This window comes from Furipterus horrens, unplaced genomic scaffold (assembly GCF_987537825.1).
Source record: "Furipterus horrens unplaced genomic scaffold, mFurHor1.1.pri manual_scaffold_2, whole genome shotgun sequence".
Classification (NCBI taxonomy): Eukaryota; Metazoa; Chordata; class Mammalia; order Chiroptera; family Furipteridae; genus Furipterus; species Furipterus horrens.
In genome coordinates, this window is record NW_028327172.1 from 191,810,195 (window position 1) to 191,821,860 (window position 11,666).

Genomic DNA, 11,666 nt, shown 5'->3' on the forward strand with positions numbered 1-11,666 from the left:
AACATCAAGTTTTTAACTAAATTCAGATCTGACATAGGAATTTTTTTAAATGATAAAACTCAGTGCCAATGAAGGACATTTGTATTTTGTGGCTGCCCAGCATATTTTGAACATACTTCCAATATCTGGGGAATTGCCAACCTTGTGGGTTTACCTCTCCATGGTAGATGTTTGGAGTTTGCTTTCCCAGGCTCCTTTGCAGCTAGAGCCCACAGATGTGACAGAGGCTCTAAGAAACCATCTTCAAATTGAAAGAAAAAATGGGAAAAGCAAGGCATCTCATGGAATACACTCTGGCGAGGGAGGAGATGTAAGGCAAAGATACATCTAGTTTCCAGAGGTAATAGGGACAGAAGTCCAGGAGAGTGTCCCAGTAATAGTGATGACTGTCTCCAATAGAAACTGCAATAAGAAGCTGCATCCTTCCATGCCTGATTCTGCCCTCCTGGATTTTGTTAGCCATCCAATATGTTTTTTCAAAAAGTCCTTTTCTATTTAACTGACTAGAGTGGGTTTTGTTAAGTAATCCATGAGCATTCATTGAGTGTCTACTATGTTCTAGGAACTGGCTTTTAGCAATGAAAAAACAGAAAATGATTCTTGTCCTAATGAAGCTTACACTCTGGTGGGGGAGACAGATGATAAAATAAATAAATATATGATAAGTACCATTGAGAAAAATAAAGCAGGGGGGAGAGAAGAAATGTTCCAGCTGGTTCTGCTATTGATAGCGGGCAGGTTTCAGAATTTGAGTTTGCATGAGGTGGGGGAGGGGAGTCCTCATGGGGGTCAGAACCCCCCGATAAAATATCTAATGCAATTAAATCTTTCCTCATTACACTGATACTTTTTCTACTGCCTCCTGGATCCTCCTGGATCCTCTCTCCCTCGCCGACTACTGAGCAGTAAATTTATTCGGCACTGTTTCTGGTGCAATTGTCCATCCAGTGCCGCCCCCACCCCCGTATTGCTCTCGATTCCTGAGCCCTGGAGCAGTTTCCTACCATTCCCTTCTAGCTGCTTGTTTTAAGTTGCTTTTATGAGATATCCCCCACCCCCAATTTTGGCAGCTGCTCTGTGGAAGTCCGCAGGTTGTCTGACGTTGGGTTAAGTTTGGATGACTGGTACAGTCCCTCCCTGCTTCTGGATTTTGTAGTTCCGCCATCTGTAGCAGGGCCCCCACCACTGTGGTCCGTGATCACTGTGCTTTGCGCAATGTACTTCCGCTCATAGTTTTCCTCAGTGTCCGGGGCATTTCTGTGCCTCCCCAGCATGGCTGAGGCTCTCGGTGGCCTCTAGACTTTCCCCGCCTCCCAACATGGGAGAATTGTGAAACTTTCCACAAGACTGCCTCCCTGGCCTCATGACATGTCCTCTAAAGCTTCTGGTGAGCCTACCCTACCCCGACAGCCCGTTTTAGTTAGACTGTGTCACTGTGAGGCCACCAGGCCCTTTTGTTTGAATTCTGTGAATCTCCACTTGGCCTATCTTGGAGTGGACCCTGGACAGTACTGTTGTCCTCGCCCAACCTCTGTCCCCCGCATCCCTGGCGCTGGTTGTTTTCTGTGCAATGAGTGAACAGGCTCCGTTTTGAACTGGCCCTCAGGAAATGGTCAGGAGTTGTTTGGCAAGGAGGAGGGATGAGAGCTGTTGAAGAACTGAAAGTTAATTATTTTTCTTTTTAACTTATTTTATATTGATAATAAATGCAGTGGAAATGAAAAAAAAAATCAACCAATGAATGCATAAGTGGAACAAGAAATTGATATTTCTCTCTTTCGAAACAATAAATGCACTGGCTGGTGGAGCTCAGTGGATTGAGCACCGGCCTGTGAACCAAGGGGTCGCCGGTTCATTTCCTGGTCAGGGCACAAGCCTGGGTTGCCGGCCAGTCAGGTCCTTGGTTGGGGGGATGCGAAGGGTGGCAGAAGGATGTTTCTCTTGCACATACCACTCTTTCTCCTTGCCTTCCTGTCTCTCTAAACACAAATAAAATCTTTAAAACCAATAAATTTAAAAAATTTTTTAAAAAGCCCTAGCCTGGTAAGCTCAGTTGGTTAGAGCTTTGTTCAGATATGCCAAGGTTGCAAGTTCAATTCACAGTCAGGGTACCTATAAGACTCAACCGATGAATGCATAAATAAGGAGAACAACAAATGAATGTTTCTCCCTCTTTCTCCTTTCCTCTCTCTCTAAAATCAATGTTAAAAAATTAAAAAAACTAATAATTATAAAAATAAAAAACAAATTATAAAGTTACAGTACCTGGGTAGGGGAGAAAATGGGACGTGGTCATTATTACTAAACAGTACTTGGAAAATTATGAGTTATTTTCTCACTGTTTGGGATATAAATAAGTAGGAAATAATGATACTCAATTTATTCAGCAAAGCACTCCACAGAATTGTTCTAAATGACAGATGATAACAGCCAAAATGTTTTGAGTCCTTTTATATGAAGCACTATGCTAAAACTCCGTGTGCTGGCTCATTTTGTCATTTTATAATGTATGGGGTATTAGTACCATTTTACAGGAGAAATAAGAGATCACACAGCTAAAGAGGGATTGAAACCAGGTCTGTCAGACTTCAGAACCCCAGCGCTTGGCCACGCTTTACTGCCTTCCTGTGATGATGGTCTTACTTCCTCCACTTGGTACGTGTCTCACTTAGGATAAGAATCAAGTCATTTCCAATTTTTGGCAGATTCCCTAAAGAAGACAGAATTGTAATTCTGGGCCTCACACTCTGCACATTATAGATAATTTTAGTTTTGAGCATTTTGTAGACTCTTTTTGCATCCTTTTTATGCATTCCTTTGGAAAAGTTTACAAAGAGCACGTATTGGAGGGGACTTTTAATGAGTTACTGATTTTGAAGATGTACTTCTGGGAAGAGCTCTTACAGTTAGAGGCTGATCTGATTTTACTAATAGCACTTCTTATTTCTGTCCCTGGAATTTACCTGAAAGTAAAAAAAAAAAAATCTATCAACACAGGGTTGCGTACTTTACTGAGGGAAAAAAAGAAAAAATTTTTCTAACAGGTCCAAAGTTTCTTTTTATGCCCAGAAAGGTGATGTAAAGAATAGCAACATAAATTTTAATCAATACCAACTCATGAAGTAGGATCTTGAGGGAAGTTCTTTAAATTTCAAGGATCCCAGAATCTCCTAAGGTAAAATGAGAAGCATAATATAAAATGCAGCTATTTGTTTATACAAACCTTTATAGTGTACAAATATGTTCACCTCAAACAATCCTCAACACAATTCTCTACCCATTCGACAAGTGAAGACACTGAAGCCCAATGAAACAAAGACAATGTCTACAGGTTGGAAGGGCTATTTGTGGACTTCCTGACATTATCCTGATATGTGTTTGTAACTCCTTGATCATCTTAACATTTGAGCTGGTATATCAATTGAATCCATCACCAGAAAGGAAACCAGAGACATTCGAATTAAAAAAAAAAAAAAAAAAAAAAAGGAGCCCAGAGGATGTGGTGAAACATTTATTTACTTTTCCCACGAAGTTTCTCTTATCAGATCAGAGTCCAGTCAAATAGACATTAGGCACCTTTCTCTCTTGGCTCCTGTCTCTCCACAATCTTCCCTCTATTTATCCTTTCTCTTAAATCTTTCCCTGTCCCATCTCCCATTAGGTTCCCACCTCTATCTTGATGGGCAATAAAGGATTGTTCAGGTCCCCTCTATCTTTGGAGAAAACTTTGGGTCCTTTAGATTCTTCAGAATAAAACTCTACCAAACAAATCTTTCTTTGAATGTTGACTGGTTCTCAAATCTCAAAGCCTAACTTTGAATTGGTTTGTTTCTGTTGGTATGGCCAACTAGACACACCTGAAATAATCCTGCAGCTAAAATCAACCTAAAAATGTTATACAGTAAACATACACACATACCTTAAAAGCAACTTCAAGAAGGCAAAATGTTAAGAATTTTCAGAATGAGTGAATGCTCACAAGTAATCTGTTCTAACTACTAGTAAACTTGGGGTAAGGAGAGGACATTGAATGCAGGAGATACAGAAGGCCCACACAACGTGGGGAGTCCAATAGGAGACATTTGCATAACCACTGCATTTGAAGTCTAATGAGGCAGCAAGGAAGGTTGCCTTTGTCTACCTTGGTGCCAGGTGGAGAGAAGAAAAATCTCCCCTAAGAAGTCACAACCACAAGCCAGTATTCATAACATTGTGCCCCAAAGCTATACTTCCTATAAAGGAAAAAAACCTAGAGCTAAAATTTTAGTTTAAAGTGGTCCCAGTTTTATTGTGCCCCACAGCACTTGGCAGAAGCACATGTAAATCCTGACCTCAAACATTAAGTATGCACCTTCAAATTTCTAAAGCTTAATGAAAAAACAAAAACAAAACAGTAGCAACTGTGTATAAATTCCAAAATGGTAGAGGGGAGAAATGGGATAGAAAAATCCAATCAAAATAAAACCCAAGCAAAGATTAAACAGAAATGACACTGACATCTGTGAGTGATAAAGTATCAGTTCAAGGAAAGAATGTATTTGGTATAAATGGTTATACAATATTTTTTTTCTTGACATGGTAGATTCATTTATAAAAGAACTTATTGATAATCAAAAAATGTTCATTTACATTAGCATATCTCCTCTTATCCTTGCTCAAAACTTTGAAGACATGTAAAATTTTAGGATAACCTTCTGAGGTTGGGCAAATGTATGGAGGCATTTCCTAAGTATTGAATCATTTATTCCACAGCTGTGAAAAAGAATGAGCTTGCTGTATGAATACCCATTATGATGGTAACCCCCAAAACACCCATGGCTGCTGTTTCCTAAGACTGTCACTTACAATATAAAATGCATCCTCAGTGAGCATGGTTTGAATGAGGGTTGTGCTCTGTAATGATTTCCTTCGTTAAGTCATCAGTCAGGAATTCCCACTGACTCCTCTGTGGAATTTTGGTTTCTCAGTCTTAAAATAGAGGCAAAAAGTCTGGCTACTTGTTTCACAAATATAATGGAGGAAATTATTAACTTACTTAGGCATCTTGAAAATGAATAGTAGTGTTAATGGTCTAAAAACTTTTATAACATTAAACAGTTGAAATCATTATAAGCCCTTTATAACCTTGATTAGGTGGTTAATGTAAAAACCAACTGGAAATAAAATCAAGAGCTCAGCACTGTGTCTTTCCTCCCCCACCCCTGTGGTTTATTACGTGCAAAATGACAGTCACCAGAATTATTTTTCAGAAAGCTTGCCACCAGGGGGCAGTTTGCTTATAAGTAAGATTCCAATATCTTCAAATTTGAGAATCTGCTAACAGTATATAGAAAATAGACATTTTAGAAACCTGCTTCAAGGTTACTTGTACATTTTAATGTCAAAGCATTAAAAGATACTGATATTATTTAAAGCATATTAGTACTATATAAATATGTAGTTAATTATAACTTCCACTACCACAAAACCTTTTTAGAGCAGGTATAATGAACATAAAAAACCAAGAGTGGTAATAAGCCTTACATATCCTTTGACTTTACCACAATATTAAAAGGCAAGGAAAAAATACCCTCTGGTAGGTTTTAATTATTAGGGTAAATATTTAATTAGTACTCACTTTGAAAAATACTTTATTCCCAGAAATATATCCATAACTAAAAAAGGACACAAATTAAAATATTTTTCTAAAAGTTGTTCTAACATTATAAGAAATGTTCTGCTTTCATTTTAAAATTAAGGATTGTCCTCAGGAAAGGGAAATAAAAAGTTCATATAAAAAACACATTCAAAATAAGCCCAACAGTACAATAAGCCCAAAAAGGAAGATTAGCCTTTTAGATAAAGGGACAAAGTGTAATTTCTAAGGATTTCAAAAGATAAATCATATGCTTTGGATATTACTAAATTGAACTACAAAACGTGAACCTGATAATTCAGTGTCAAGGACCATTACTTCAGATTGGAGAGACCTGTTCATACAACTGTATCTTTTATGTTAAAAAAAAAAAAAAAAAAAAGAGAGACTTGGAACTCTAGGTACTAACGGTTGTAGAGTTCCAAATTTTAAGAATTTTATGAAAACTATACTACTAACTACTGGGTATTTTTTAACGAATATAAATTTGAAAATAAAACTGGGAATAAATTGACCTAAATCTCACAATTATTTGGAAATATTTACAAAGCAATTTAATGAGAACAATGGTTCTAACATTAAATTTCTTTCTTAATTTAGTGTCGTAGCCCCAAATTACTCATCCCCTCCTTTGGCTAACAGCTCTCCCTTCCTTTGAACTGACCTGCCCCACTATTTCTGATAAGACCGCCCAAGTCCCACACTTCCTTGTTTTTAAGGAAAAATCATTGGACAGTTTTCCCTTTAGGAGAGTATAGTGTGGCAAGGCAAAATCTCCCTTTCTACCACTTTGCCAAGAGGATGGTGGTCTCCTTCTCTGAGAGCAGAAATACAGGGAGAAGTCTTCCTTCTACTGAAAAATACTCGTATTTCCCCCTCTTCATTTTATGCCTTATAAAATCATGTATGCCTTTTCATATCAGGGCACTGTTCTTAATCACTTCTAGTCATCCAGTCTAAAAGACCTATTTATTGTTTTAATATTAATCTTAAAGAAGATTCCTATCTGAGACAAATAATGAAAATTTTACTAAGTGATGTGAAATTACTTAAACCAGAAGGGAAAGTGAACACAGGTGAGAAGGCAAGGTTGGAGGACTGGTAAGGCTGTGTGATCAAAGGAAGTTTTCATACCATTCTATTTTTATATATGTTCAAAACTCACCATAATACATTTTAAAAAGCACTTTGTTGACACATCGCCTGCTTAGACTAACAACTCTGAAGGATCCAGCTGACCACTTCGAGGCGTCTATTACACCAGCCGTGAGGATAAAGGAAAGAACATATGAATCAACAATGTATAAGTCCCCAAGACTCTACACCATTAAATCTTTAGGAAATCCGTTTTCCTAATACTCTTTTCCCCTTATGTGGATAACTCATTTATTAATTCAATATTTACTCAACTATCACAATTGTCTTTATACAACTGATTTCCATAATACCTCTTAGATTATAATCTCTTGTGCTGTGTTTTGCTTAGTTCAAATTTTTAAAAAATCGCCACAGAAAACAAATATCTGCCAACTCTACACACCTAGAAGGAAAATAAATTTTTTTGTGTTGTTTTACTACTTTGGACATACTGTATATTGTGAATCATTTTAGGATTTTAAGTAACTCATACACTAGAGGCTGTCAATCTCAGTAACTGAGAAAGTATACAAGGAAGCAGGCAAGCAGCTGAGAAATCCACTATAGTTTTTTTTCCACTTTCACCTTAGACCATTATTTTTTCCAGTTTTCTATTAGACCACAAAATTATACCACTTTTATTCTTTGTGATGAACTGCGGACAACAGAAGTGTTCACAGTCTCCTTATTCTGACAATAGGCAATAAAGTTCATGGAAAGCTGAATTCTAACTGTAAATGTTTTCTGCAACATAACATTTTCAAATCTGTTTAAATCCAGAGAGGTTTTTTATTACACAATTTGATTTTTACATCAATAAAATCTTAGGTATAACAATACAGATAAGGGAACAACAATTTAATTTGTACCAAAATAAATATTAGATACACAAAGCACATACAGTGAGAAGGGGCACAATAAATTACAAGTGGAGATATTATTTTGGTCAATCACCAAAGAAAGCCCTTGCCACGTTCAATTTCACACCATCAAATTTATCATTCTTGCTGATTTAAGCAGAACACAAAACAAATATGGATCCCAATGCTTACTTTCACAGGTACCAGCATGGATAATTTACTACAGTGATCCAATTTGGAAATCAGTAGGGACCAGTAAATCGCTGCATAAAAGAAAGAGCAAATGAGGTCCTTTTTCCTTAGTGTCAGCAGGCTATGATTATTATGTTTATTAGATTTTCTTGAAAGGACTTCACATTTTCTCAAATATTGAGGAGAAATATATTTCCCCTCTGAGCCCTACATTAGCATTTATGTGCTTTGGTCTTGAATACAGGGGAATGATGAATTTTTCAATTTATTTTATAAATTTATACAGTCTGGATGGTATTGGCCCGAAGAGTATAACTCCCCAACCTATACAATATTAGATATTAAAAATGGATTCATGAGAAGTTACTAAGAAATGCTGACATACTGTATATACAGATTTTTTAGCTCAGTATATCCCATTATATAGAGCACCAGAATAACGCATTTATAAATCAAGCAGTTTTTTTTATGACTCTAATCCTTGCGACTCCTGTACATTTGTTCCAATATAAGACATCACAAATGTCACCTGCCCAAGACTTTGCCCATTTGGTCTCAACTTATGTAAGCAAAAATTCATGTCAAAAGCAATTATTTTATTTTAAAGTTTTGTCTTTGTTTTTAAGTTAAAGTTTGGAATTAAACTGTCATGACCCAAGAGAAAGAAAAGTTTTAAAAATACTGAGCACATCAAAAAAGTAGCTTCAGAAGCCTAGGAAGGAAAAAGTGAAATGATCTGGGGGCCTTTTTCTCCTGGAATACGAGCTAATTTCTAAATTCCAGAAAAGATATCCATCAATAATTTTTTACTATCACTTTCTAAGAAAAAGAATCTGCTTTAGATTTTAAAAAATACTGTCCTTTATTCTCCTCTCACATCAACTAAGTCAATGTAGGTCAGTTTTCCTAGTTGCTCTGCGAGGAAGACAACTACCCTAGAGTTAATCTCTCACACAGGAATGTGCTACCTTTTAAGAACCCACTTGAATGTCACCTTAGAAGATAAACATGTCCTAGAATAATTACTACTACCAGGAAACCACCCCAAATTTTTACTGAATTTACTTGGGTGACACTGGGTAATAAAATTTTATAGGTTTCAGGCGTAGAATTCTATAACACATCATCTGTATATCGTATTGTCTCCAAGTCAAGTCACCTCCCCAAATTTTAGTTACTCCTTTTTCACTCTTAATTCCAGAACCCATAACAACTTTCCCCCCAGAATATTACAAGAGGACTTCTCATTAAAACAATCTCTGGAAACAAGTCCCGGATATATAAAAACATATGCCTTTGGTACACTATCTGTTGAGCTATACTATCATAAAGCTTCTGAAGAATTCTCCTAATCCTAGAAACTTCAATGAAGTATTAAGAAAAACTCGTTGTCTCTGCAACTCAAACTGAACTTACGAATCTAGATACCATGCCTAATATACAAAAATTTCATTATGTGTTTGTATTTCTATAAAAGTTGAAATTTTAAGCAGCTGAACTGCCTATACCCTCTAATACCTACAAAATAACCATGAAAAAAATTTTAAGTATCATTTTTCTACACACCTGAAAATAATAAGGAATAATTCTATAATTGATGTGTTTAGGTGATGTAGAAACTTACAATAAAAAGAAGAAAAAAAGGAGACCATGATATGAATGATGCCACTCACAATTGTGGCCTATTTTATTGTTTACCTAGAAAACTGATATAAACAGGATACTTCTTCCAGCTTTTGAACATTTCAATATTTTAAATATGTACTTGGAATAAATGCTTGCTAAATATTTGTTGAATATTGAGTTATTACATATTTTAAAAGGTCATGGAATTAAGATCCTTAAGTTTTGTGGCTGACTCAGCTCTGTTAGTGACTTTTAGCGTTCCCACATGGCACGTAAACTTGGGGGCTACTTGGGGAAAGAGTGCCACCTACTGATCACAAACATACCTACCTGTCTGTGGTTACTTTCTCCCTTGAGGTTTTTGTGACAGAATAGGTAGCAAAATCAGTTGAGATCTAGACAACAGCTTTGAGGCTAGCAGATCCTGAGGGGGTTTGGGCAGGGAAGAATCTTAATAATAATTATATTAATCAAAATTCCTTAGCATTAGATAAAAGTATCTTTACCACAATCCTTCAAAATTAATTTCATTAATTCTGATCTCAAACTTTTAAAAAACTAAGTCAGTTCTACTTGTCTCATTACACATATACTCATTTTCTTTTCCAGGATGAATAATACTTATGTCCTAAACCTACAAACCTAATCTGAATGTGTGGTCCTGACTTTTAGGAAGAAAGGAAGTATTCTGATAGTGTTATAATTCTTAGTTACACAACAGAACTCATAAATCTTTCATAACTTCTGGTTCAATATTAACATGTCTTGATTCTCCCTGTAAGGAAGATTCCTAAATATCTAACTTTTATTTTTAAAAAACAAAAGGCTGTCATTCTTGCTTACTTCCATTTAAGTACAAATTGTTATTTAAGAAATTTCTCTTTGGAATAGAAAAACAACTAAAAAAGTGAGTACTCATTTATTAGTAATAAACTCAAATCCTATGGCATGTGAATATGAAAAAGAAGAAATTTCTATTTGGAATGATGTCAAATAAAAGTTTAAATTCACAAGGAATCAAGTATAGAAACAAAATACAGACTCACTGCTAGATAAAGCAGGTTTTGTATGAGGCTTCCACCTGTCCAAGAGAGTGTAGTATCTTAAAGTGCTAGAAGAATAGCACTATGCCACCTGCTAAAGTATTAGATATTCTGGATAGTAAATCAATTTGTTAAGCCTATAAGTAAACGTAAGTCCAGCTATGGCAGCTATTTTTCCTATTGCATTCATTCTACAAATTGCTATAATATTTCCTTAATTTTAATTTGATATGGTATACATGTTACACAATAATTTCAGATGTTATATCAGCTGGTTGTATGTATTCATATCACAGAATCTGTGACTATAAGTTCATGCAAACTAGACATCTAGTAATGTTCAAATTGTGAAATTTACTTTTTCATGAGTGTAGGAATATTTAATTTATATATCAAGCCTTCCTTTAAAGAACAGCCAAACATGAGCATGTCAGAAATATAATCCTGTTTTTGATTAAAAGCCTCAATTTTTAAAGCATGGTGTTTTACATCACAAAAGTCTAAATGTTAAAATTCTTTCTGTTAGAACCAACATGAATTTTTTTCTTAGAAAATCTGTTTAACTAACAGCAATTTTCAAAAGAAAAAAGAAAAACTCAAAACACAAGCACATTTACAGGTCATTAAAAGTATGTAATAAATAATCATGGTAAAAACAGAGCACATAAAAAGAATATTAACAAATATAAAAACGGGTGAAATCTGAATAGATCTGTACTTTAGTTAACAATATTGTACCAGCGTTAATTTCTTAGTTTTGATAAATGTTGTATAATTATATGTAAGATGATAACAAAGGGAATCTAAGTAAAGGGTATACAGGAACTCTGTACTACTTTTGCAACTCCTCTATATATCTAAAATTAACTCGAGATTTAAAAATTTGTAAATAAACAAACAAAACAACAACAACAACAAAAAATACCCTAGCAACTTAGAAATAAATGTGTCTTCACTGCCAAAATTTCTCAATATAATTCAGGACATAAATTTTAAAAACATCTTTAGATATCAATAACATACTGTTTATCTAATATTATAGTCACTTTATTGCTCTAGAAAATTTAGTTCTTAAAATCATCAGATTACATATATAGTGATAATGAGGCTAACCACACATACACATACCCACACAAATAAACAGTTGTATATTATGAGGCTGCTTCTCTTAGT